Here is a 24,476-nt window from a genome sequence, read left to right on the forward strand (position 1 = left end):
TTATACATATATATACACATATATATATATATATATATATATATATATATATATATATATATATATATATATATATATATATATATATATGTATATGTAGTGAAAGAGGACATGAAGGTAGTTGGTGTGAGAGAAGAGGGTGCAGAAGACAGGGTTAGATGGAGGCAATTGATTCGCTGTGGCGACCCCTGAAGGGAAAAGCCCAAATGAAAAGAAGAGAAGAATAATATATATACTGTATATATATATATATATATATATATATATATATATATATATACATATATATATTTTATATAAAATATTTTTCAACAAATTTTATATATTAAAAAAAAACATTTCAGCCTTCAAACTATTTAGTTTAAAATGTTGGTCATTTAATTTGAAGCCTTGTTTTTAAACATATGTTCTATGTTTCTATCTATATTCCCTGTAAACTGCTTTTTCCCCCCATTGTTATAATTATTCATTTCGTCAAAAAATTCTCTGGATTGTCAAAAAAATGATAAAAGCTTACATCCACACACACACACACACACACACCCACACACCCCACGCACATTTTTGGCCCTTTTGTATATATTTTTTTTAATTTCAACGACTTCATCATGTGGATTCAAACGTGATGTAATAACCTTATTGATTTTGCTCCTCTTCCTCTTTATTTTATTTTTTTACATTTCTTCGACATCATCACTTCAGTCTCCCCAAAAATGAAATGGTTATTTCACCCGCGGTGATGATTGCATCGAGGCAAACGTTTTGTCAAGTCAGCCTCATGCCTGCTAAACCAACAACTTTTATGCTTCGTTAACATTGAGAGAGTTGGTCATAAAATTGGATACGACTTGGCTTAGCGCCATATAACTTCCTAGGTCACATGCGCCCGCTTGCAGTGACGCAAAGACCCCATGCCGTCCTGCCAAGAACTCCTCCGACCAGATGAACTAATAATACTCTTAATGGCGTTCTGGCGGGCGGCTTTATACGGCCCGTTAGAAAGCAAATAGAATTCTTATTCTTATTTTTATTTTTATTATTACGGGAAGTGTGGTTTGTTAACCAGGCTGTCCTGTTTTTGACCCGCCAGTGAAAGAACACGCCTCAGCTCGTGTTTGGCAAATTCGCAATCATTCGCCAAACTTCCTGTCGTGTCCTGAAATGCTAAAACAGCCCATAAAAAGGCATTCAGCTCATTTCTGAGATGGAAAACAGGGTTTTATTGTACCAATTAACAATAGTACTAACCTGAAGTTTAACTAATAACGCTTCTAATATTTACGTACAACATGACTGCAGCAGGGGATTATGGCATTAAATGGTGAATTAAAAAATTACCCTAATTCCAAGCGCAACGACTCACAAATTGCTCTGGTCTTTTTCTACGAGCCATTATCTGTGTTCACATATTGCACACGTCACGCACGTAGGAAAAGGAGATTTCCCGCTACGTGCGGCTTTAGACCCCCGAAAGACATCTGTCGCACACAAGCACCGCGTTTAATTTCTCGTCCAGGAGCAGCATCGCTTGAGAGGAAGAAAAATGTGAGCGCTTCAAATAGGAAGGCCAAAGGTTAAGGTTGTTCCTCAAGCCCTGACGCTCGCTGCTTCCACTTAAGCTCTTACACGCTCCTTTTCATCAGTGAAAAAAAAGAAGGCAATTTGCTCCGGAGCCAAAGTGACACCTCTGGCTCTTTAATCAACAGCCAGCGTATGACATCAACGCTTAACCCCCCTGTCCGGCCCCCGACTCCGCTTTCATCGGCACCTTTGCTGGGAAGGTGTGTTAGATCAATAGCTTTATATAGACAGCAGAAGATGAGGGTTCATGCTACTTGGACCGCTTTGCCTCTGCTTGTGTTAACCCTTAAAGGGACAGTTTGGATTTATTGACATGAAGTTGGATGTCACCCCCATCAGCAGTGTAGTGCATCAACAATAACTTACACACCCCCCCCGCCTTGTCACGTGAGCCGAGTTCTGATCGGATTTAGGTGATGAGGAACGTATTTCCGGTTTGGCTTCTCAAAACAATATGCGTTCAAAAGAGTAATACATCTGCATCACAACAATGCCTCCTCGAAAAAAATGTGTTACTTTCTCTCCCGATGCATCACCGTGCGCTGCCGCCAGTCCACTGGCGTGTGTGTGTTCCACCGTGTTTACATGCGCTGTGGAACACATTTATTGTATGATTCATTGATTTATTTATTATCGTCCCAGGCCCAGTGCCCACGAGACACTTTTTTGCGTGTTTTTACTTTCATTTTGGAAGGGAGGGATTGGATAAAAAAACAAAATTGGCAACATTTGCTGTAAATTGCCCGTGCTGGACGTCTGAATAAAACAGCGAGCGTCTTTCTTTATCGCTCTGAGGCGTAACAATGATGTACGGGGGAGGGGGCCCGGTGGAACCAGTCGATCGGAGGTTAAACACAAGTTCTGGTCACAGATCAAATAGCAGAACAATGCTGCGAGACGACGTCACACAACATTTAAACACCGATATGTTGTTTAGATTGGTATGTCCACACACAAAAACCCCCCAGCATCCTCGAGTGTCTCAATTAAGTGGACAAAAGCGTGCATCACGCGCACCGAAGAATAGCTTATTATTTATGCATAACAATGAACATCACAGATATGAGCTCGCACAACAGCCCCGCTCTCATAAACGTTTGCACGGCATTAAAATGATCTTTCACGCCTGATTGAACTGTTTCCGCTGGGTCAATACAGCAAACGCCTCAAAAGCAACTGAATCAATGTCGTTTTTGTTGCTCCTTTTCTGTTTACCAAACACAAAACGCTGCCGAGGGGATGAACAGCTTGTTGATTTCTTAAATTATTATCATTATTGGCTGCGCAAAAACTTGAAAGCACACTCACAATGCTCGGAGGCTTCTACATAAACACACACACACAGAATTAGATTTAACAAACACTTATTGAGGCCCGTTTTATGGCAGTCTGACTAAAACTGTGCATGGACGGGCCAAGCTAAGGCTTGTGGTTTGTTACCAAAAATAAATTAAAGGGTTCGCACTTTGGTGCAGTTCATTTAGCGTTCATTTAGAGCAGTAAAGAACATGTATGCTATATGCATCAAGTAAGGACAGGATTAGGCCGCACCTTCTGGTGAGCTTGGTTATATCCTTCATCTTGGCAGTCCAATTCATTCATTCATAAAAAGATCTTACAGCTGGCTTTTCCGCTCTATGGAAGGACGGGAGCGACAAGCACCTTCCAGCTCATGCATGCCCCCACCCCTTCAGGATGAGGAGAGCCTCCATGTATGACATTTCTCTGTACAGTCACACTTTGTGGTTCGAACATCACTCCCTCACTCTATCCAGTTTTACAAAATTAATTAATTAATGATCGCTGTGGTTGACTATGGCCTATTACTAGTTCCAAAAATAGAAAGAAAGACATGTAGTATTCTGGTCACCAGACGTCAGTGATGTTACATTGATTAGACATTAGCTTGCATTACTAGGCTTTCTGCCACGTGTAATTGATCGTGATTCACTGCCACAGCAAAATAAAAGCCGTCAACCATTTTTTTAAACATGAAAGCAATGCTTTCAAAGTACAATATTGTACGAATGCATATATATGTTATATACTGTAGCTACATATATTTTGTATTATTTACGCACATTTCGACCACAATTAGTTAGAAATACCATTTCAAATATCATAAAAATGTTTCACTACGCTTTATTTTGAAAAAAGCATGCACCGGAATCATCTGTTGGCAGGTGCGACCATACAAAACAGCTTGAACACGTCGTGCATTGAGCTGAGGGATGCACATTGCTCCTTATTACCGTGAGAATAAAAAACAGTCTGGAAAATGTGGAGTCAGTCTCATTGCAGTTCGACGTACAGTGTCTGGCATCTTTGCTTACACACCTAGCTAGCTTGTTTTTGTTCCACGGGGCAGCTACAAGTGGCTATCACATACATGGGGTACGTACGTGCTAACTTAGTAAGTGGTCACTTAACAACCTTGCGCTCTTGTTATCATTATAACGCTTATGTCTTGTCTTCAAAACACTAACTGTGTGTCTTAGTTGTTCAACATGAACACGTAATGTGTCCAGCTTTAAAATAGTGATGCTATCACAGGGGTCTCCTACGGGTAGCTCGTAAGCTAGCAGTACATTGCCAGCTGATGTTGAGTAGCTCACCAAAGAATATTTGCTTCAACTCTTAGTATTTTTATAAGTGCTCAATTCAGACATGAAAACTGTATTTAATGACAAATGAGCACACTGAGTGCAGATGTGCTTTGTAAACAAAGTACAATTTAAATGTTGGCAGTCACATAAAACACAAGTAGCTCACCTCTCCTTTCTTTGTGTCAAAGTGCTGCAAGTTGGACACACCTGCACGATCACACACCAGGACTATGAAGTGATACTTCCATAAGAAAAATATTTAAATTGTTATTTGATTCTGTTAACTAAAAAATATGTTATTGAATAATTTATGTTCCATGTATTCGGGTTGAAAAAAGTTCAATCCATCCATCCATTTTCTATACCGCTTCTCCTCTTTAGGGTCGCAGGTATGCTGGAGCCTATCTCAGCTGACTTCGGGCGACAGGCGGGGTACACCCTGGACTGGTGGCCAGCCAATGGCAGGGCACATATAGACAAACAAGCATTCACACTCACATTCATACCTATGGACAATTTAGAGTCACCAATTAACCTAACATGCATGTTTTTGGAATGTGGGAGGAAACCGGAGTACCCGGAGAAAACCCACTCACGAACGGAGAGAACATTCAAACTCCACACAGAAATGCCCAAGGTAGAATCGAATCCAGGTCTTCCCGACCTCCAGACTGTGACTGTGTGGCCAACATGCTAACCAGTAGACCACCGTGCGGCCCAAGTTCAATACATTAATAAATAAATAAGTCATCTTCAGAAACTCCCAGGGGAAACCTGCAGCGTGGGGATACTATTCAGTGGAACACAACAAAAACCAAACAGTAACTTGAAAGATCTGTAAACTGGATGTTTGTCTAGGAGAGAACAGTAGAGTTCACTTTATTACTAACAATTTGATTTGGATTTCCTCGAAGAATTTTGTGGGGAGTACTCCGGGAATATGGGGCACCGGACTACCTAATTCAGGCTGTTTGTTCCCTGTATGACCGGTGTCAGAGTTTGGTTCGCATTGCCGGCAATAAGTCGGACCCGTTCCCAGTGAGGGTTGGACTGCCCAACCTTTGCCAGTGCTCCCCTTTGTCACCGAGTCTGTTCATTATTTTTATGGATAGAATTTCTAGGTGCAGTCAGGGCGTTGAGGGGATCCGGTTTGGTGGCTGCAGGACTGAGTCTCTGCTTTTTGCAGATGATGTGGTCCCGCTGGCTTCATCGAGCCGTGACCTTCAACTCTTACTGGATTGGTTCGCAGCCGAGTGTGAAGAGGCCGGGATGAGAATCCGCACTTCCAAGTCCGAGTCCATGGTTCTCGCCCAGAAAAGGGTGGAGTGCCATTTCCGGGTCGGGGATGAGATCCTGCCCCAAGTGGAGGAGTTTAAGTACCTTGGGGTCTTGTTCACGAGTGAGGGAAGGATGGAACGCAATCAACAGGCGGGTTGGTGCGGCGTCTGCAGTGATGCGGACTCTACATCGGTCCGTTCTGGTGAAGAGGGAGCTGAGCCGAAAGACAGAGCCCTCAATTTACCGGTAGATCTACGTTCCTACCCTCACCTATGGTCATGAACTTTGGGTAGTGACTGAAAGGACAACATCACGGGTACAAGCGGCCGAAATGAGTTGTCCCTGAGGGTGGCTGGGCTCTCCCTTAGAGATAAGGTGAGAAGCACTGTCATGAGCCAGATGAGGTAGCTCGAGCATCTCTGTCCCGGACGCCTCCCCAGGGAGGTGTTCAGGGCAAGTCCGACCGGCAGGCCCAGGACCCAGGACACGTTGGAGAGACTATGTCTCTCAACTGGCCTGAGAACGCCTAAGGATCCGCCAGGAGGAGCTGAACGAAGTAGCGGGGGAGAGGGAAGTCTGGGCTTCCCTGCTTGGGCTGCTTCCCCCGCAACCCGACCTCGGATAAGCGGAAGAAGATAGACGGATGGATAGACTTAAAAAGGAATCACTTGACAGAGTACACAATTTACATGAAGATGGCAGCAAAGCCACAACAACAAACATTGACGGAAGCATTTCAAAGAAAAGACAATCAATTTCAAAATGGCAGCAAGTCCAAAAAAATAAAACATCGAATTGTCTAATAGATTGTATTTGATGATCAACCGCTTTTTGTCGTGGACAACACTGGCTTTCGTCATCTGATGGACTTTTTGAAGTCAAGGTAATAACTATCTTCTCACCACTAGGCATGGGCCAGTAACCGGTTTCAAGGTATACCACGGTATGAAAAAGTCAAAACCCCGAAAATGGTCCGTTATTCCGTCCTATGATATGAGAGTGAGTGGAGGTCCAGCGTCGCCACTCTGTGGAAATACTTTGACATGTCCTGTGTTATTCCTCTCAGTTGGAACTGGGCTTCGATGTGCCGAAACCACGGGCATGAGCTCTATTGCCAAAAGACGGCAACTTAACCGTCGCGGTCCAGCTAGCACTGACGTTAGCTGTCCAGGCAGCATCAAGCAGTGCCGGTGTGACAAGACGTGTGCCCTCGTAGAGTTTCGCATCCCGAAGCATGTGGATTTAGTGTGTATTTCACATGGGTTTGCAGCTATCCAACCAATGTGTAAGCACATAACACTATTTGAGTACATTTTCCGCATGTTAACGTGAATATGACATTGTTTTAATGGCTAATAGTGTAAACACACACATATTGGCAAACACACAATCCAACAATTCCAAAACACTTGTGGACAATTTTGACCTGCACATTCACCACGCTATGAAATAATAATATTATTTATGTTGTGTTTTTGAGCCAGTGATTGCATTTACCGTTTTTGCATTTTCCTTGTGGCACGAGTCGCAAGATTTGCTAGATAGATAGATACTTTATTGATCTCCAAGAGAAATTCACAGCTACCGAAGACTGCATTAAGAACTGTGTTTTCTTTATGATTTATTTAGAAATAATACTTATTATTTTGTTATTATTTGTTGTTATTTATTTTAAATATATACAGTCATGGACAAAATGATTAGACCACCCTTGTTTCTTCAGTTTATTGATCCATCCTAATGCCTGGTACAACTAAGGGTACCTTTGTTTGGACAATATAATGATGATAACAAATATAGCTCATAAAAGGTTAATTTAAGAGCTGATATCCAGCAGCTTCCATGGTTTTCTTGATAATAACCAAAATCACTTAAGTGCTTACATTAATAGCTGTACTGTAGCATTGTACTGCTAAAAACAGTCATTGTTAAATTAGTCCAAACAAAGGTACCTTTAGTTGTATCATTGAAATGAACAAGAAACTGAAGAAACAAGGGTGGTCTCATCATTTTGTCCATGACTGTATGTTCCACTTCCAACATGTTCTATTATACTCTTTAAAATGCGTTTCTCTGTCTTCTTTTCAGTAAAGACATTTCAAAATAACACATTTTAGAGCTGTAATTGTACTACCGTGAAACCATGATATTTTTGCCCGATGTCACTACGTTTCAGGCACAGCACTACCTGAGCTGCACAACAATACCAGTGAGCGTGTTCAAGCTGTTTTATCGAATGCAACTGCTTTTTCATTCACAACCAACGCATGGAGCTCAGATAAACTGCTAAAAAAAACCAACTACCTGACTTACTTATAGACTGCTTGTTTATTTATTTTTCGAAAGCCAACAAATCTGGATCGGGACATTCCTAGTGTAAACTGAACTGCACCAGAGTTAACACATTTCTCAAGAGCTTGTTCAGTGCACACCAAAGTTCAGATGAATCACATTCACACTTGACGAGAGCTTCTTTTAACCGAACCAAACATGATAAGTGTGAAGGCATCCTAGTGGTGATTGATGCATGAGGGGCAGGTGGAGCCGTGCCCCTCCAGATCCAATATGTATTCACTGTCTCGCGCTTATGGGATGTGTGCTTCTGTGCGTGTGAGATTCCCTGGGCTAGATGATACCTAATGGGCGGGTCCTGATGTGGAAGAGAAGCAGCATCAAACGCTTCATCTGTCAGCCGCTCGCTCTTCCCGACTCTGTCTAACAAGCACACAATTCCCCCACACAGCCCTGGCAAGTGGTCATCAATTCACATTAACACAAACACAGAGTTGAACTCTGGCGTGAACCCTGCTTCAGAGAAATGTCACCATGACAGACAGGATCAACTGAATCAGAGCTGTTTTCTGCAGCGGTGAAAAGAAAAGCAGATTGTAGTGCTGTGGTCGTGTGAATGCTGAATGGCTGACAACAGCTGCTGCTTATTTTGCGTTATGGATGCTAATTATTTGGCTGCCACTGGTGCCATCAATCAGCCGGCTGGAGAAGGCCCTGAGATGTGATGAGGCCACTTTGTCATTCGAGGTTTGGACTATCAGCCAAATCAATCGCCCTCAGTACACTTCAGACATACGCTGGGCCAAGAAAATACATGCAAAATTGAAAAATAAATCACTTGATTATTTGACAATTACCCCCCCCCCCCCCCCCCCAAAAAAAAATACTATAAAGGTTTCTGCATTTGAAAAAATATGTAATATAAAGCTGAGTTTTAATCAACAGATTAAATAACAAAATAATATATCAGTATATATTTTTATATATAATGAATTGTAATTAATTAAATTATTTTTTATTAACATAATAAACACAAGTACATATGATTTAAAAACAAATAAAATTTTAAAAAAGGATAATATATTTCCATATTTAATTTTATATAACATAAAAAACATATAATGTGAACTGTGCTTTTTTACAATTCCCAAATATTTACTGACATTTCATTTCCACCCATCTTCTGGGTCACTTATCCTCATTAGGGTCGCGGGTATGCTGGAGCCTATCATAGCTGACTTCGGGCGACAGGCGGGGTACACCCTGGACTGGTGGCCAGCCAATGGCAGGGCACATATAGACAAACAACCGGTCTCCAAACAAGTCTCCAATTAACCTGACATGCATGTTTTTGGAATGTGGGAGCACACACACGGAGATTTGAACCCAGATCTCCTGACTGTGTGGCCAACTTGCTAACCACTAGGCCACCATGCAGGCAACATTTTATTTGTTTTAATGGAGCTTTCCTTTCATCTGACAAATTAATTACCTGAAAAGGTCAAGATTCAAGATTAGAAATAATATAAAAACAATACATAAATTCATATTTTATATACTGTTGATGTATTTTGATTATTCTGCTATATTACGAGGAAGGCTTCTTGAGACGTCATCTGTACTTCTGTGAAGAAGGTGTCGGACGTTTCGCTCCTCATCTGAAGAGCTTCGTCAGCGAACTAATAAGTGCTGGTAGACTAGGCCTTAAATACAGTAAGAGTGGGCGGAATTGGTGTGCCAACACCCTCCTCCTATTGGTTCCTTACACTAAGCCTGGGCGGAGTAGTGGTATAATCCTCTCCTGCCATTAGCAGCGAAACGTCCGACACATTCTTCACAAAAGTACAGATGACGTCTCAAGAAGCCTTTCCCTCGATGGACAACTCCTGTACAACTGAGAGCCTACACAGACGCTCTGCTATATTACATAACTTTCCACAAATGATGAACTGAAAATGAAGGTTCTCAAGCAATGACTGAATATGTATGTTTACTATTAATACTTACTTATTTACATCTAATAAAGGCTTATCTTATCATATCTCGTCAAGTATATTGCATTATTTTTACTACCATATTCTTGTCAGTAAAAACATATTATTTAGAAGCGCCGCTCCGTTGTGTACAAATATATTTCTTTCCCCTGTTTTCCGCTTACGCTTAAAGGGTTTTCATTGTTGGTAAACAATGACCGCATTATTTGTAGCACAGGCGTTGACTTCCAGCCGATATTTCTCTGCAACAGCGCTGACCTGCGTGCTCTTCTCTCTCTGCTGTGACGTTTCGTTTGCATTTTTCTATCAGTTTGACATTTCGCCGTGTAGGAGGCAATAAGACCATGTTTACATAAGAGCTGCAGATAATGAGTAGCTCAAGTTGGACGGAGGATGGGGAAGAGAGGAGATACGGATTTAATGGGAGGTCGTTATTTCGTTTATGGAGTTACCTGGTTTTACTGGGAAACCGTTTGGGACGTTAAGTAAGAACAGAATGTTCTGTCCTCTGCTTGGGTCTGATGAATTGGAAAATAAGGACGAGCTAGCCATTTTGCTGCTGTCAATGATCCGGAATATGATTGGACTAATGCAGGGTGTTCCAAAGTGTGACCCACGGCTGCTTTTTTATTGGCCTGCGGCACATCCTAAAAACAAACCCAGAACAGCAAAAGTGGAAAAATCAGCTGTAATTTTACAAGAATAAAGTCAAAATACTTCAAAAAGAAAGTTTTAATCTAACGAGGAAAAAGTCATAATTTTAGGAGAACGAAGTCGTATTATTATGAGGAAAAATAATGTCATTTTAGCAGCATAAAATTGAAATGGTCATGCTCCGCAGGACAGGAAGTGATAATTCCAGCTCTTATTTTGGTATGCTGCACTTCCTGCGGGGGGTAAGATGCAGCCGCTTTACCCCAGTGGAATTGCGTGCAGCTGTTGGCAATTGCAATTAGGTGGGTTTAAAAGCCCAGCGTGGTCAGAGGGTCAGTGCTGGTTCATTGCCTCTGTTTTCTTCATCTGTGCCGTCACCTGCTGCTACTGCCAAGACTGCCGTTTGGGTTTTCACTGTCACGTCTTGGCATTATGGTGTTGTGGCGGCGACCCCCGAATGCGAGAGATCAGACCCGATTGTAGGTCAAATGTACATTTTTAAATAAACGCTGCAGTGCAGCGGCAGGAATCCAACACCGACAAGCTAACAGCACATGTACGAAGCACAGGATGAAACAGAAAGCACTACAAAATAAGAGCATCAACACAGGACATATAAAGGGAACAAACGAACTGTCACGCTGGGCACACACACAGGGCGTGGCAGAAATAGTCTAAACAAAATATGTTATGAGAGACTAACAAAATTGTGATTTTTGGAAAATGAGGTTGCGGGGTTATACTGTTACGAGAATAAAGTAAATATGATGGGAATAAAGTCATGACTACGACAAGCAAATTTACAAGAATGTTTAAATAGTTGGGAAATGTACAAAATAAAGAGCAGAAATGGGAAAAATAGCTGCAATTTTACTAGAACAAAGTCAAAATATTAAGAGAAAAAAGTGGCAAGCCATTTTAGCAGCATGGAGTTGAAATATTAAAGAAAAAATGTGTTATAAGTGGTAACATTTTGAGACACAAAACTAAATAGTTTGTACGTCTTGTAAATTTAGGCTGGAGAAAACGCTTTAATATGGGAATAAAGTCAAAATATTATGGGAATAAAGTCTTAACATTACAAAAAGAACATTTACAAAGATTATTTCAGAAGAAAGTTATAAAAAAAATGTTAAAAGCAGCAAAGATGGGGAACAAAAGGGGCAAAGAAGAAAGGTCGTTCTGATGCTTTTCACCTATTTCACCAAAGCTTATTTTCTTGAAATATATATAACTTCTTAGCACATCTACGTGTGTTTCTCTAAAATTTCAAAGTGGCCCTTAGATCCTTTCATTTTGACGATGTGGCCCTCGATGGAAAAAGTTTGGACACCCCTGGCCGAATGCATCTACAAGGTTCAGGTGTGACGTTGCCATGTGAACGGAGTGAGGTCCCCCTCTCTGGTGAAGTTTGCACCATACTTACCACACATTTGCATCGCCTCAACTTTTAACAATCTGCTTTTACCGGCTGACATCCTCTTATTTCTCGACAGGAAATCAGTCTGATTTGTAACAGTTGGCTTGCACATCTAAATGTGTTGTTTTTAGCTCGTAGCCTCGGGCTGCGCTGCCTTTATAGTCCGCCTTCTGCTTTTATTCCTGTAGTGTAAACAAGGCAGTTTAATTGCTGAGAGAATACTAGGTGAGTATGACGCTTTTGTTCTTTTGTTGATATTGACTGAAATGTGATCCATCATCCATGAAGAGAACTTTGTGAATCTGCAGCCCGTTAGGTAGACGTGTACGTCTGGATTGCTTGCGCTGTGATGCGCCAGTTCACCGCACACGCCTCACTCTGATGTTGAGATTTTAAGATTCAGGGTCGGTAAAGTCTTCCTCCGCACGGTGATTGTCTGAGGATGTCATCGCCGGTTTGATGATCTCTTCTAAATGTGAAGCATTCCTCACTCCAAATGTTCACCTTGACAGCTTCTGCCAAGACATTGGTCACGACACCTCTGCTAGACCCGCCTCCCCCCCCGTCTGTGTGCGTGTGCACTCTTGCAGTGGAGTTAAACTCATTTTCATTCAGGGCCACATCAGCAGGAGCAGCTGTAAATGCATCTTCTCATCACATGATGACAGTTTCCCCAGCATTCCATTATTAATGATTGTAATGAATGAATGGCTAGTTTTGGACGATGATCATTCCATATTATTCCACGAAAAAAGGGTTTGGTAACGCAAACGTTTGCTGATGCACAGATTTACATGCATTAAAATTAACGGTAAATCCTCTATTCAATTCACCCGGTCTACTGTAGTCACCGGATGCGTGGTCTACAAAAGCAGATCTAATTAACAAAAAAAAAAAACCCCACCGGCATTAACGGCTGTACACAACTCCACGAGATGGCAACAGCTGCGTTTCAAGTATCATAAGTGGTTAGCATCCAGCAGCTTTATTTAGCTCTGCGTACGCTTTAACATGATGGTTGATCTACTCCGCTGTTGTGAACTTACTTAGCCGTAATGTTGTTTACAATATTAATACTGGCTGCTCTTTACCAGTATTACAACATTGGTTCTGTTGCTGCTATGTTGTGGATTTTTTTTATGTGATATAAATATATCTAAAATATATATATATATAAGGATATTATGAAATAATTATTATTATATCATTAATAATATATTATTATAGGTTAATATAAATTATTATTGTATTTATTTGTTAATTTTTTGTATCATCTTTTCCCAGTCAGGGGTCGCCACGGGGAGTCAATCATATGAATGGTTTTGGCCTAGGTTTGTATGTCGGATGCTCGGCCTGATGCAACCCTGGCCGGCTCTCGAACTCATGCCCTCTGCCGTGCACCGCTAAAGACGCTGCTGTGGTGTGCAGTATACTTGTAAATAAATGGCCATGTGCTTTTCCATTCCAATTTCTCAAAACATTATTTAAGTTAAAACTAAATTTCAAATATATATATTAATATTTAATATAACACATACTGTATATTATAATATATATATAATATCATAATCACAACATAATATAATAAAATGTTTTTTAATAACATATAATGAATTTTCATGTTTGAGAAAAAAATATTTCCAATTAACATCCTTCCATCCATCCATCTTCTATGCCGCTTCTCCTCATTAGAGTTGCAGGGGTATGCTGGAGCCTATCCCAGCTGACTTCCCACCCTGGACTGGTCGCCAGCCAATCGCAGGGCTCCAATTAACATCTCATTGTCTATGGTTAAGGTAAATAAACATCCATCCATCTGTTTTCTATGTCGCGTATCCTTATTAGGATTGCGGGGGTATGCAGGGGCCTATCCCAGCTGACTTTGGGCAAGAGGCGGGGTACACCCCGGACTGGTGGCCAGCCAATGGCAGGGCACATATAGACAAACAACCATTCACACTCACATTCATACCTATGGACAATTTAGAGTCTCCAATTAGCCTAACATGCATGTTTTTGGAATGTGGGAGGAAGCTGAAGTACCCGGAGAAAACCCACGCATGCAAACTCCACACAGAGATGCCCAACGGAAATTCGAGCCCAGATCTTTCAGATCTTCTGACTGTGTGGCAAACATGCTAACCACTAGGCCACCGTGTGTATCACCTGACTCCAAAACCCCTCTTGGCATACTGTATAGACTACTACCAAAAAATACAGCAATACCGAACAGTAGCTTGATGACACCGGGCACAAGTAGTATTCATTCATATCTATCCATACAGATACTGTGTTTCACACCTGCTCTGTAGTAGGCTATGCATATTATAGTACTCTATACGTACTTGGTGTCTATAAGTGATGTGGACATATCGTCCTTTCCGTGAGCCGCACATGAAGTCGTCTTAAGTGTCCCGTGACACGCGCTAATGTAATGTGTGCGAGACAAGGTGACACAACACGCCCGCCTCCGCTGATGACTGATGGCCAAACGCGACCGCCATGACCTCATGCGTGCGCAGGCTCTCCTGCGGAGGCGACGGTGATTATACGATGGGGGGGGGGAAGAGTGTTGAGCGCGGCCAAGTCTTTACTTTCAAAGCTTTTGGTATAAACACAAGATGCACGCTTGCCTTGAGCAGAAATGAAGGAACAGTACGGTGCACGGCTTCCATGCGATCTCTCTTCTTTTGTGTCAAAACACTAGCAGTGCAGTATAATTACTCCACATGCTGTGTTTACACTGACAGCACAACACTTTCTTTCTGCTGTCGTCTTCTTTAATATACGTTTAATAAAACTACAACCACCCCCGCCGCCTGGGAATGTTCACATTCATAAGGTTGCCAACAACAGAGGACAGGATAGCAGAAAATGGCGATGAGGCGCTAAAACTGGGAATGTGCTTTTCATGTTTCCACGAGTATTGGATTTCCTCAAATAATGGCCTTATATTAACAGATGACCTGCCACAATTAATAGCTGAGTACATCATCCACTGGGAAATATAAATGCCGTACCTCGAATAGACAACACCACTCTACTTCACAGACACCGGGTGTCGCCACACCCCAGATAAACAACTCCTTTAAAAAAAAATGGCCTCCACTTTAAGCCGCACGACGAGGCCTCAATCACTAAGTAGTTGTGTACGATAGAAATAAACACCATGCCTCAAATAAACAAAGACACTGTGCCTCAATCACCAGTTGAAATGTCTACTTTATAAATAAATGTCACACTTCAAATAGAAATCTCCTTTCTCCCGTCGAGAAAAAAATGGCCCCCAGTTTGATAGCCACCATAGCTCAAAAAGACATCACTGTGCCTCAATCGCAATTAAAATAAACACCACTCTTCAAATAGAAATCTCCTTTTATTTCCCTTGAGAAAAAAAGGCCTCCAGTGTAATAGCCACCATACCGCAGACAATAAACACTGCGCCTCAATTATCGGTGGCAATATGTACTAGAAATAAAAGCCACACCTCAAATAGAAATCTCCTTTATTTTTCTTGAGAAAAAAAAGGCCTCCAGTTTAATAGCAACCATACCTCAAATAGACAAGTAACGCTGCCCCTCAATCGCCAATTTAATAAACACCACACCTCAAACAGAAATCTCCTTTATTCCACTGGTGAAAAAAATGGCCTCCAGCCTCCAGTTTAATAGCCGCCATACCTCAAACAGAAAGTAAACGCCGTGCCTCAATCACTGGTTGCGATGTGCACTTTCTAAATAACGCAACACCTCAAATTAAAAAAAAAACCTCCTTTATTCCACCCAAGAAAAAAATGCCTCTGGTTTAAGAGCCACCATACCTCAAATAGAAAATAAACGCTCAATCACCACTTAAATAAACACCACACATCACAGCGAAATCTCTTTTATTCCCTTGGAGAGAAAAACGGCCTCCAATTTAACAGCCGCCACACCTCAAACAGACATAAATCATAGAAACAGAAAACAGCAACTTGATGCCACTTGGTGTCTGTAATTAATTTTATCGCAGACTTTACGGCAGCACACGCTGCCCGGCTGCAGAGCAAGACGTGGCACCCGTAAAGCTGAAGCTCGCAGCGGAGTTTGAAGGAAAAAAAGCAGCTGTCGATAGCGCAGAGCATCCCGGAGAAAAAGTTCCAAAACAAGACGAGAATGGTATCAGCTGACAAGGACATGCAGGTGGTCCATTCCGTGTTGCGACGTCTCGTGGTTACGTACACGTTACCATAAATTCATAAAAACATGAATTTTGGTCTGTCAACAGGAGACTCTCTCGAGAATTAGTTGCAGCGAAAGAATACAGTATGTGCGGCTCGCCCGCAGCCACACAACTCTCAACTTCACTGTGGCGACCATCATTAAGGGTAAACAGGCTACTGTCGACCGCAACAGTGGCAAAACAAAATCAGCAAACTCAACTGCAGTCACGTTCACGGCCTCGGACGAAGTCGTAAATCACAAAACACTACACATACTGGAAGTGCCCGGTCGCTACACTATCCTTGTTACTAGCATCTTGAAGGATCTGCTCCTATGAAAGCGACAGTAATAACTAAGCAGCGTAATGTTGTTGTTTTTTTTCTTTTCCCTCTTTTTTTTTAGTTATTGTTTGATTTAATCCCTGTATTTAGAGTTTTTATTCCTGTATTTTATGTGTTCTGTGTACAGTGTGAGTGATTTAAATGTTAATTTAGCCATGAGGTCCGACTTACACTAAAACTTGAACACGTAACACGTTTTTTTAAAACTATTATTCTTTATTTGTGGGGGAAATATACAAATAAAAGCCCCTCACCAGCTTTTCTCCAAATAAATCAAGGGAAATATGTTACATATATGTTGATTAAAGGAAGAGTTAGGCTGTCTGTTAGCAGCATGAATGATAAAATGTTCATTCCTTTATGACAAATATGGAAATGTGACGGTTTATGTGGTGAATAATTGGGACTCTTAAGATCATCATACAGGGGATGTGCATTAGCTATGCGCACGGATGAAGACACATGACATGCTCACGCGTAACATGCACTTTATGCTCATGCCAGTGTATTAAGAGTCTCAAACAATGTTCCCTGGTCATGCCGAATCATAAAAGCTGACTAGCGCTGCCCCTGGGCCAGTTTGCCTCGGGAAGAAATAAGACTCGGGAGAAGGCTTTTGTGTGGATGAACAAAAGGAATCTCCTTCCTCCCTTTCCCTCTCGCTTCCCCTAAATCCTATCATGTGCCACCAAGCGTCTCCCACATGCCTGTTTCCAAGTTACCGCTTGCCAAATGCTGCTTCATGGCCTGACGTGACGCCTTCTCTTGCTGCCTAAAAAGAGACTCCACCTGCAGGTTCTTCCAAGTCAAATCAGAGAGTGGAACTTCTCGCTTCTAACTTAAAGGGCTGGCTGTGTGGACGTTCACTTCAACAAAGTGATAAATAAGGAGTCAAGTCTTAAAGACACTGACCTTGCTCCAGCATGAAGAAACAGGGCACCTCCTCTTGTCCGCTTCCCACCACCCTGTTGCTCCTCGTCCCTCGCTCCGGTTCTCCTCACATGCACAGCCTCCTCATCTTCCTCTGGGGCTGGGATGTTGGTGATGATGAGCTGCTCATGAGGAAAAGAAAGCCGGATGTGGAGAAGAAAAGAAAAACAGACTCTTCTGGCCCCTGAGTGCTCCTCCTCGGCGGTGTCTCCCCATCTGTCAGAGCGCAGCGGCGGTGAGTCTGTTAAGAGCGAGCGAGAGGCTGAGCGAGATGAAACGATACACGAGCTGACGGAGGGAAGTGAGAGAGAGAGGGAAAGCGAGAGGGAGCTTGTGTGGATGCACTGGAGGGAGATCCTCTACAGTGAGAGAGCTCTTGTTTATCTCACTGCCGTGCATTCCTTCTACAAAGAAGTCCGTTGTTTTTACGCTTTTCCTCCAAAGGCCGCAGCCTTCCTGTTAGTTCTACGCTCAACTTCCCTTCTTTTGAGTCAAGTACCTCTACGTTCTGTGCTTCAAACCCACTCTCCGTTTTTGTCTCTACATGATCCAATATGCTGTCACTGCACATAAAATGCTGACAGGTGAAAGCTGATTTTGTTTTTTTGCCCATAAGAACCTTTATGGAACCTCACTTCACCAGTGCCAGTTTTACCAACATTTTGTACATTATCTCAGTTATTGCACAGTATTGTGCATAACAAACACGCACAGTGGAACCTCGGTTTTTGAACGAACCAGTTTTCAGATGATTTGTTTTTCTAAGGAATATGACACAATATTGCGTGTAGCAAACTGCCGGAAAATGGAACCCCAATTTTCGAATGCCCCCGTTTTCATATGATTCTGTTTCCACCAAAAAATTTTGACAAAATTTAGCCCCGGTTCTCGTACACTATCTCTGTTATCCTACAATATTGGGTGTAACAAACGGTTGTACAGTGGAACCTTGGTTTTCGAACACCCCCGTTTTTATGTGATTCTGTTTGGACCGAAATGTTTTGACTAAATTTTGTCTCGGTACTCGTACACAGTCTTGGTTATTGTACAATACTGCGTGTAACAAACTGTTGTAAACAAAACCTTGGTTTTCAAACGACCCCATTTTCAAATGATTCAGGTTTCAGCAAGATTTTTTGCCAAAATGTTGCCTCAGTTCTCGGGCACTGTCCCAGTTGTCGCACAATATTGTGTGTAACAAGCTGTGTTGATAAAACACCATTTTCTAGCTAGTATGACAGCTGTGAAAGTTGACCTAGAATACAGTACAGTGAAACCTCGGTTTTCAAATGTCTCAGTCTTGCGTGTAATGAACTGTTGTACAGTGGAACCTCGATTTTCAAACGCCCCAGTTTTTGTACGTTTCGGTTTTCTCCAAAATGTTGCCGCAGTTCCCGTACACTGTTATGTCTGTTATCGTTCAATATTGCGTGTAACAAACTGTAATTTTTATTTCGAACAGCTCTTTTTTTCTATTGATTCGGGTTAGGACAAAAATGTGGCAAATTTTTGCCTTGGTTCTCCTACACAGTTTTGGTTATGGTACAATGTTGGGTGTAACAAATTGTTGTATAGAGTAACCTCAGTTTTCAAACACCCCCTATTTCCCATGATTCGGTTTGAGACTACATTTTCTGACAAAATTTGGCCTCGGTTCTCGTACAGTGTTTCAGTTATTGTACAATATTGCGTGAAACAAATTGTTTTACAGTGGAACCTTGGTTTTCAAACACCCTCGTATTCATATGATTCTGTTTCCACCGAAAATGTTTGACAAAACTTTGCCTCGGTTCTCGTACACAGTCTTGGCTATTGTTCAATATTGTGTGTCACAAACTGTTGTAGAGTGAAACCTTAGTTTTCAAATGCCCAAGTTTTCACCAAAATTTTGCCTTAGCTCTCGCACACCGTCTCGGTTATTGTACAATATTGCGTGTAACAAACAATACAGTGTTGTTATACAGTGGAACTTCGGTTTTCAAACACCCCAGTTTTTATACGATTGCGTTGAAGCCAAAGATTTGCCTCACTTCTCGTACAGTACATATGTCATCGTACAATATTGAGTGTAACAAACAGTTGCAATCTTTATTTCAAACATTTTTTCTAATAATTTGGGTTAGGATGTGCCAAATGTGCCAAAATTTTGCCTTGGTTCTCGTACAAACTCGTGGTTATCGTACAATACTGTGTGTAACAAACTGTTGTACGATGGAAACTCTGTTTTTGAACACCCCCATTTTCATATGATTTGTTTTTCAATAAAAAAATTTGAAAAAATTTTGCCCAGGTTCTCGTACACTGTCTCGGTTATCGTACAATATTCCGCGTAACAAATTGTTGTATAGTGGGACCTCAGTTATCCAATACCCCTATTTTTTGCATGATTTGGTTTTTGATAAAAAATGTTAACATTTCGCTTGGGTTCTCGTACACTATCCCGGTTATCGTACAATATTGCGGGTAACAAACTCTTGTACAATGGAACCTTAGTTTTCGAACACCGACGTTTTCGTATGATTGTGTTTTCAACAAAAAACTTATTGAACAATATTTTGTATAATAAATTGTTGTCCAGTGGACACTTGGTCTTGAAACATCACAGGTTTTGGATGATTTGGTTTTGGACGAAAATTTTTGTCGACATTTTTATCGGTATCGTACAATACTGTGTGTAACAAACTGTTGTACAATGGAACCTCGGTTTTCAAACACCTCTCTTTCGCATGATTTGGTACTCAAAATTTCTTGTCCGCAGTCTCGGTTATGGTACAATATTGTATAACTGTTGTATTTCATGTTGAGTCTTGTGGTACCAATAAACATGACTATAAGATATACTTGACATTTGAGGGTGGGTATGTTGTGTGCGTCCCAACAGTGCACGTGCGACAACGTGCATATCTGCTCTGCTGACTCGTGACGTGACAAGGCGGCCGTATCACCCTAAAGCAGGGGTCACCAATGTGGTGCCCGCGGGCACCAGGTAGCCCCCCACGACCACACGAGGTGCCCGCAAGCCTGCTTTTCATTCAGGTTTTCAGTTAATAATGAAAGAACAGTAGAAAGAAATGCATTCTGAAATAGAAAATGTGAGTTGTGGACACCAGCATTTTGTTCATGTTCTGGTAAAACAAGCATATTCGCTTTGTTTGGGTTTAAAATAAGCTCTGAAAATGAATGTTACAAAAATGAGTAGCTCTTGGCCATTTTCATTTTGTCAAAGTAGCTCTCACAAGGAAAAACGTTGGTGACCCCTGCCCTAAAGTGTCCCCTGAGTACACTGCCTACTCAGGTCAATATGCACGAGTAGGGGATGGATCAATCAAGGTCGTGTGCATCAGCTAAAGGTCATTCAGGGGCCAAACGCACAGCAAAGTATGTAGATATCGTGTCAAACGTGGCTGCAGTGATACCACGCTTGCTGATAAGAATGGCTACACAACCGGGGGAGGAAAGAACACATGGTGATGTCATGTTGACGCTGCAGAGAGTTAGCAAGGTGCACCAGATAGTTTAACGGTCCCCTATTATGCAATATTGACTTTCTAACAGTAATATGTGCCGAGTGCCTGTTTATGAGCAGCAAACATGAAAAAAAATCTATCATCTCCCTCACTTGTTTGCTCTGCTTTTGAGAGAAGAGGCGCTCCAACGTTTGAAGTTGTGGCTTTTCATGGCGTCACGATGGAAAAACCTTCTTCTTTGTGGACATGATGGGGGCCACCTCTGACCTGCCCCTTGCTGGACGAGTCTGCTCATCACTTCATGAAAGCCAGCCCTGTAAAAACAATTAAATTAAATTTAAAAAAAGAGGCTTCGCTACATGTCTTACTAAGCCTGGCTCTGAGTCAGCTACAGTACAGATGCCAGAGGTGCAAGTTTGATCACTTTGCGTTTCTTCAGTGTATAGGCCAGCCGTGTCCAAAGTGTGGCCCACAAGGCCTGTTTTGTATTGGAAACAAACAAACAAAAATTGGAAAAATAGAGCAAAAACACAGAATGTGAAGACAAAAGCTGAAATGTTGGCACTAACAACTAAATAAAAACACCAAGATTTGGACTGAAATATGTGACGTTTGTCAGTGGCCTTCCTTCGCCCTCTATCATGCTCTAGTTCCTGCCTTCTCCTGGCCTGTGTTTTTCTTGCAGTTACACCTTGAGCGGGCTGGAGGCGGGGACGCTGGGCACACCTGTAGCTGATTACTCGCCATCCATTTAAGCTGACTGCTTGCAGCTGGACGCCGCTGGTTCTTTGATTCTGACAACCGCTGCCTGCCCACACGTGGACTCCTTCTACGCTACCAGATAGCCTTTTTCCTAGTTCCTAGTCTACCCAGCCAACTCCTTTAGTTTATAGACTATTTCATGGCGATTCCTAGTTTTGATTTTTGTACACCATCGCTTTCCGTTACTCTGTGGATTTCTGCCTATGCTGCATTAAAAGTGTTGAACTGCATCTAAAGCTCCCTGCCTCTGCTTCTTGGGTCCCAACCCCCTCTACATTCATCACAGAAATATATTTTAGAAAAAATATTTTTTTTAAAGAAAATTCCAACACATTTACAAATAAATTCTGAAATGTAAAAAATATATATGTATTTTTAACAAAAACATATCTTTTTACAAAAAAAAAAAAAATCGCAAATTTGTCAAAAAAAGAAATTTTTTTGATAAGAGTTGATCTCCACACTGGCAGCTGTTTGTAAAATTAATGAAGAGCAGCTGCATGGAAAACAATTTGAGCGTGGATCTGGATATATATATATATATATATATATATATATATATATATATATATATATATCCATCCATCCATCCATTTTCTATACCGCTTCTTCCTCATTAGGGTCGCGGATATATATATATATATATATATATATATATATATCCACCGATGGCCAGACACTGAAAAATCAAAAGATGCAAGACGCTTTGATATTTTTTTCATATATATATGGAATTTTTTTTTTTACATTTTTTAACATTTAGTATTTTTTACAAATTTGCGATTTTTATTTATATACATATATATATATCTTAGCGGCCACCTGCCTATAGCGGCCACTGAAAAATCCCCCGCAGAAAATGTACGTGTTATAGACCCTGTGTAGAGCAGTCACCTGTCTAACGCGACCAGCGGCCAACCATTTTGTCTCCCTTGGTCAATATCTGACCGCATGTAGCGGCCAAAATGCAGACTCAAGCAGAAGCTTCATGCATGAAAAAGTTTTGTTTTTTAAGCAATGAAGCCGTGGTGTGTAGACTTTAATTACTGAGTCCTAGTTGGACATAAAAAAGCCGTCTTCTTACTTTGCAATGCCGCCCTGAAAAGATTCAATGACGGCCAAAATGGTAATCTTCCCACTTTGCAATGCTGTGAATAGATTCTAAAATAGCCAAAACACCTGAATAAAACATCTAAAATATCACTTAATTGCCGACAATAAGAAAGGAGCGATGGTATTGTTAGTTTACAACGATCTTCGCACCTCCTCCGCACTCAATTGTTCACGCACACACCCATTCATGACTGCTTCACGTGTGTCCTGTACATACTGTATATCCTCGGGCTCGTTCACTAAAATTTTATTTCTTGCTTTTAAAATCATGTTTTAAAAAAAATCAAAGATGGAAATTTGTGACGTTCTGCAGGACAGGAGCGAGCGTCCCCTGTCCTGCGCTCTTATTTGGCGCGCTGTGCCTTCTCCGGGGAGGAAGAGGCAGCCGCTTCATGCCTGGTGGCCGCGCAGCTGCGGTCAATTAACAGTTGTGGCGGATAAAAGGCCAGCGCCGTCGAATGCGCGGCGCTGGTTCATTGTTGTTATTGATATTACGAGTTTCCTCACCGGAGCTGTTACTTAGATTTACTTACCTGTTTATGTGTCAACAGAGCGTTTTCCCCTATGTCTCTTGGTTTTGCTCTAGTCTTTTTGTGAATACATGTTAATATGTGTGCGCACAAATTCAAAATGGCCGCCAACCTGTCTATAGCGGCCACTTTTGCCGTTTCCCTTCGGTGGCCGCTATAGACAGGTTTGACTGCATATATATATATATATATATATATATATATATATATATATATATATATATATATGCAGTCAAACCTGTCTATCAAACCTGTAATCATCGTCAAACCTGTCTATAGGTTTGACTGCATATATATATATATATATATATATATATATATATATATATATATATATATATATATATATATATATATGCAGTCAAACCTGTCTATAGCGGCCACTTTTGCCGTTTCCCTTCGGTGGCCGCTATAGACAGGTTTGACTGCATATATATATATATATATATATATATATATATATATATATATATATATATATGATGATATATGATATATGATGAATTCATTAATTTATTATTGTCCCAGGCCGAGTGCCCACGATTTTCTGTACGAGAAATCTTGTCAAGTTTTAATCTCGCGAGATCTTGTGACACCCTTAGTATTTTTCCATTGTACTGTTGCTTACTTTATGGTTTAAATATAATTTCTGCCGATGATTCATTGATCGAATTGGCGCTTATTGATGAAGGCAATTCAAATGCGCATCCCCACCGAGCACATTCCTCCACACCATCTTTTGTGCCACTAACACTTTTGTGGCATCAACATTCAGTGCAAGATAGACACTTGGCAATCCCACAGATGTGTTATTGAAATCATGCTGCATGCGCACTGTTGGTGATTGGGACACCTACCCCACTCGCCCACCCTTCACCTACAGATAGGATAGTAAATATTACACACTTCCTTAAATGTCTCATGAAATATTGAGTGGAATGTGAAGTGTACATGAAACATTGGGAAATGAGGTCACGATGAGTGAATGCCAGCAGGGAGGCTGCGTGGATCGTGCACCGAGACATCATTGGCGCAGGCAAATATACCTGAAGCCCTCCACAACGCAAATGGGGGCAAGGATGTCAGTCAGCCAGAGCTGCAGGTGGGAGACGCAGCAGAAGGAGCTTGTATTTATGGCCAGATCCACGCTCAAATTGTTTTCCATGCAGCTGCTCTTCATTAATTATACAAACAGCTGCCAGCGTGGAGATCAACTCTTATTATACCTGCACATTCTAAACACATTCGAAAGAGAGTCAACAGCTACTTTCTATTCAGGCGATTACAATCAAATTAATCACAGATT

At 41.4% G+C, this 24,476-nt stretch overlaps 1 protein-coding gene across 2 annotated transcripts in view; it reads right to left on the minus strand.

Moving 5' to 3' along the window:
• shisal1b (shisa like 1b) overlaps positions 1–17,735 on the minus strand; it is a 53,685-nt gene extending 35,950 nt beyond the window's left edge. The window contains exon 1 of one of the 2 annotated variants that reach the window (XM_054777136.1): positions 17,281–17,732. The gene's annotated coding sequence lies outside the window, so the exon portion shown is untranslated. Of the gene's footprint in view, positions 1–17,280 lie in introns of both variants that reach the window. The other variant, XM_054777135.1, reaches the window with a different exon arrangement.
• Positions 17,736–24,476: the final 6,741 nt, after the last annotated feature.

Source organism: Dunckerocampus dactyliophorus, chromosome 5 (genome assembly GCF_027744805.1).
Source record: "Dunckerocampus dactyliophorus isolate RoL2022-P2 chromosome 5, RoL_Ddac_1.1, whole genome shotgun sequence".
NCBI lineage: Eukaryota > Metazoa > Chordata > Actinopteri > Syngnathiformes > Syngnathidae > Dunckerocampus > Dunckerocampus dactyliophorus.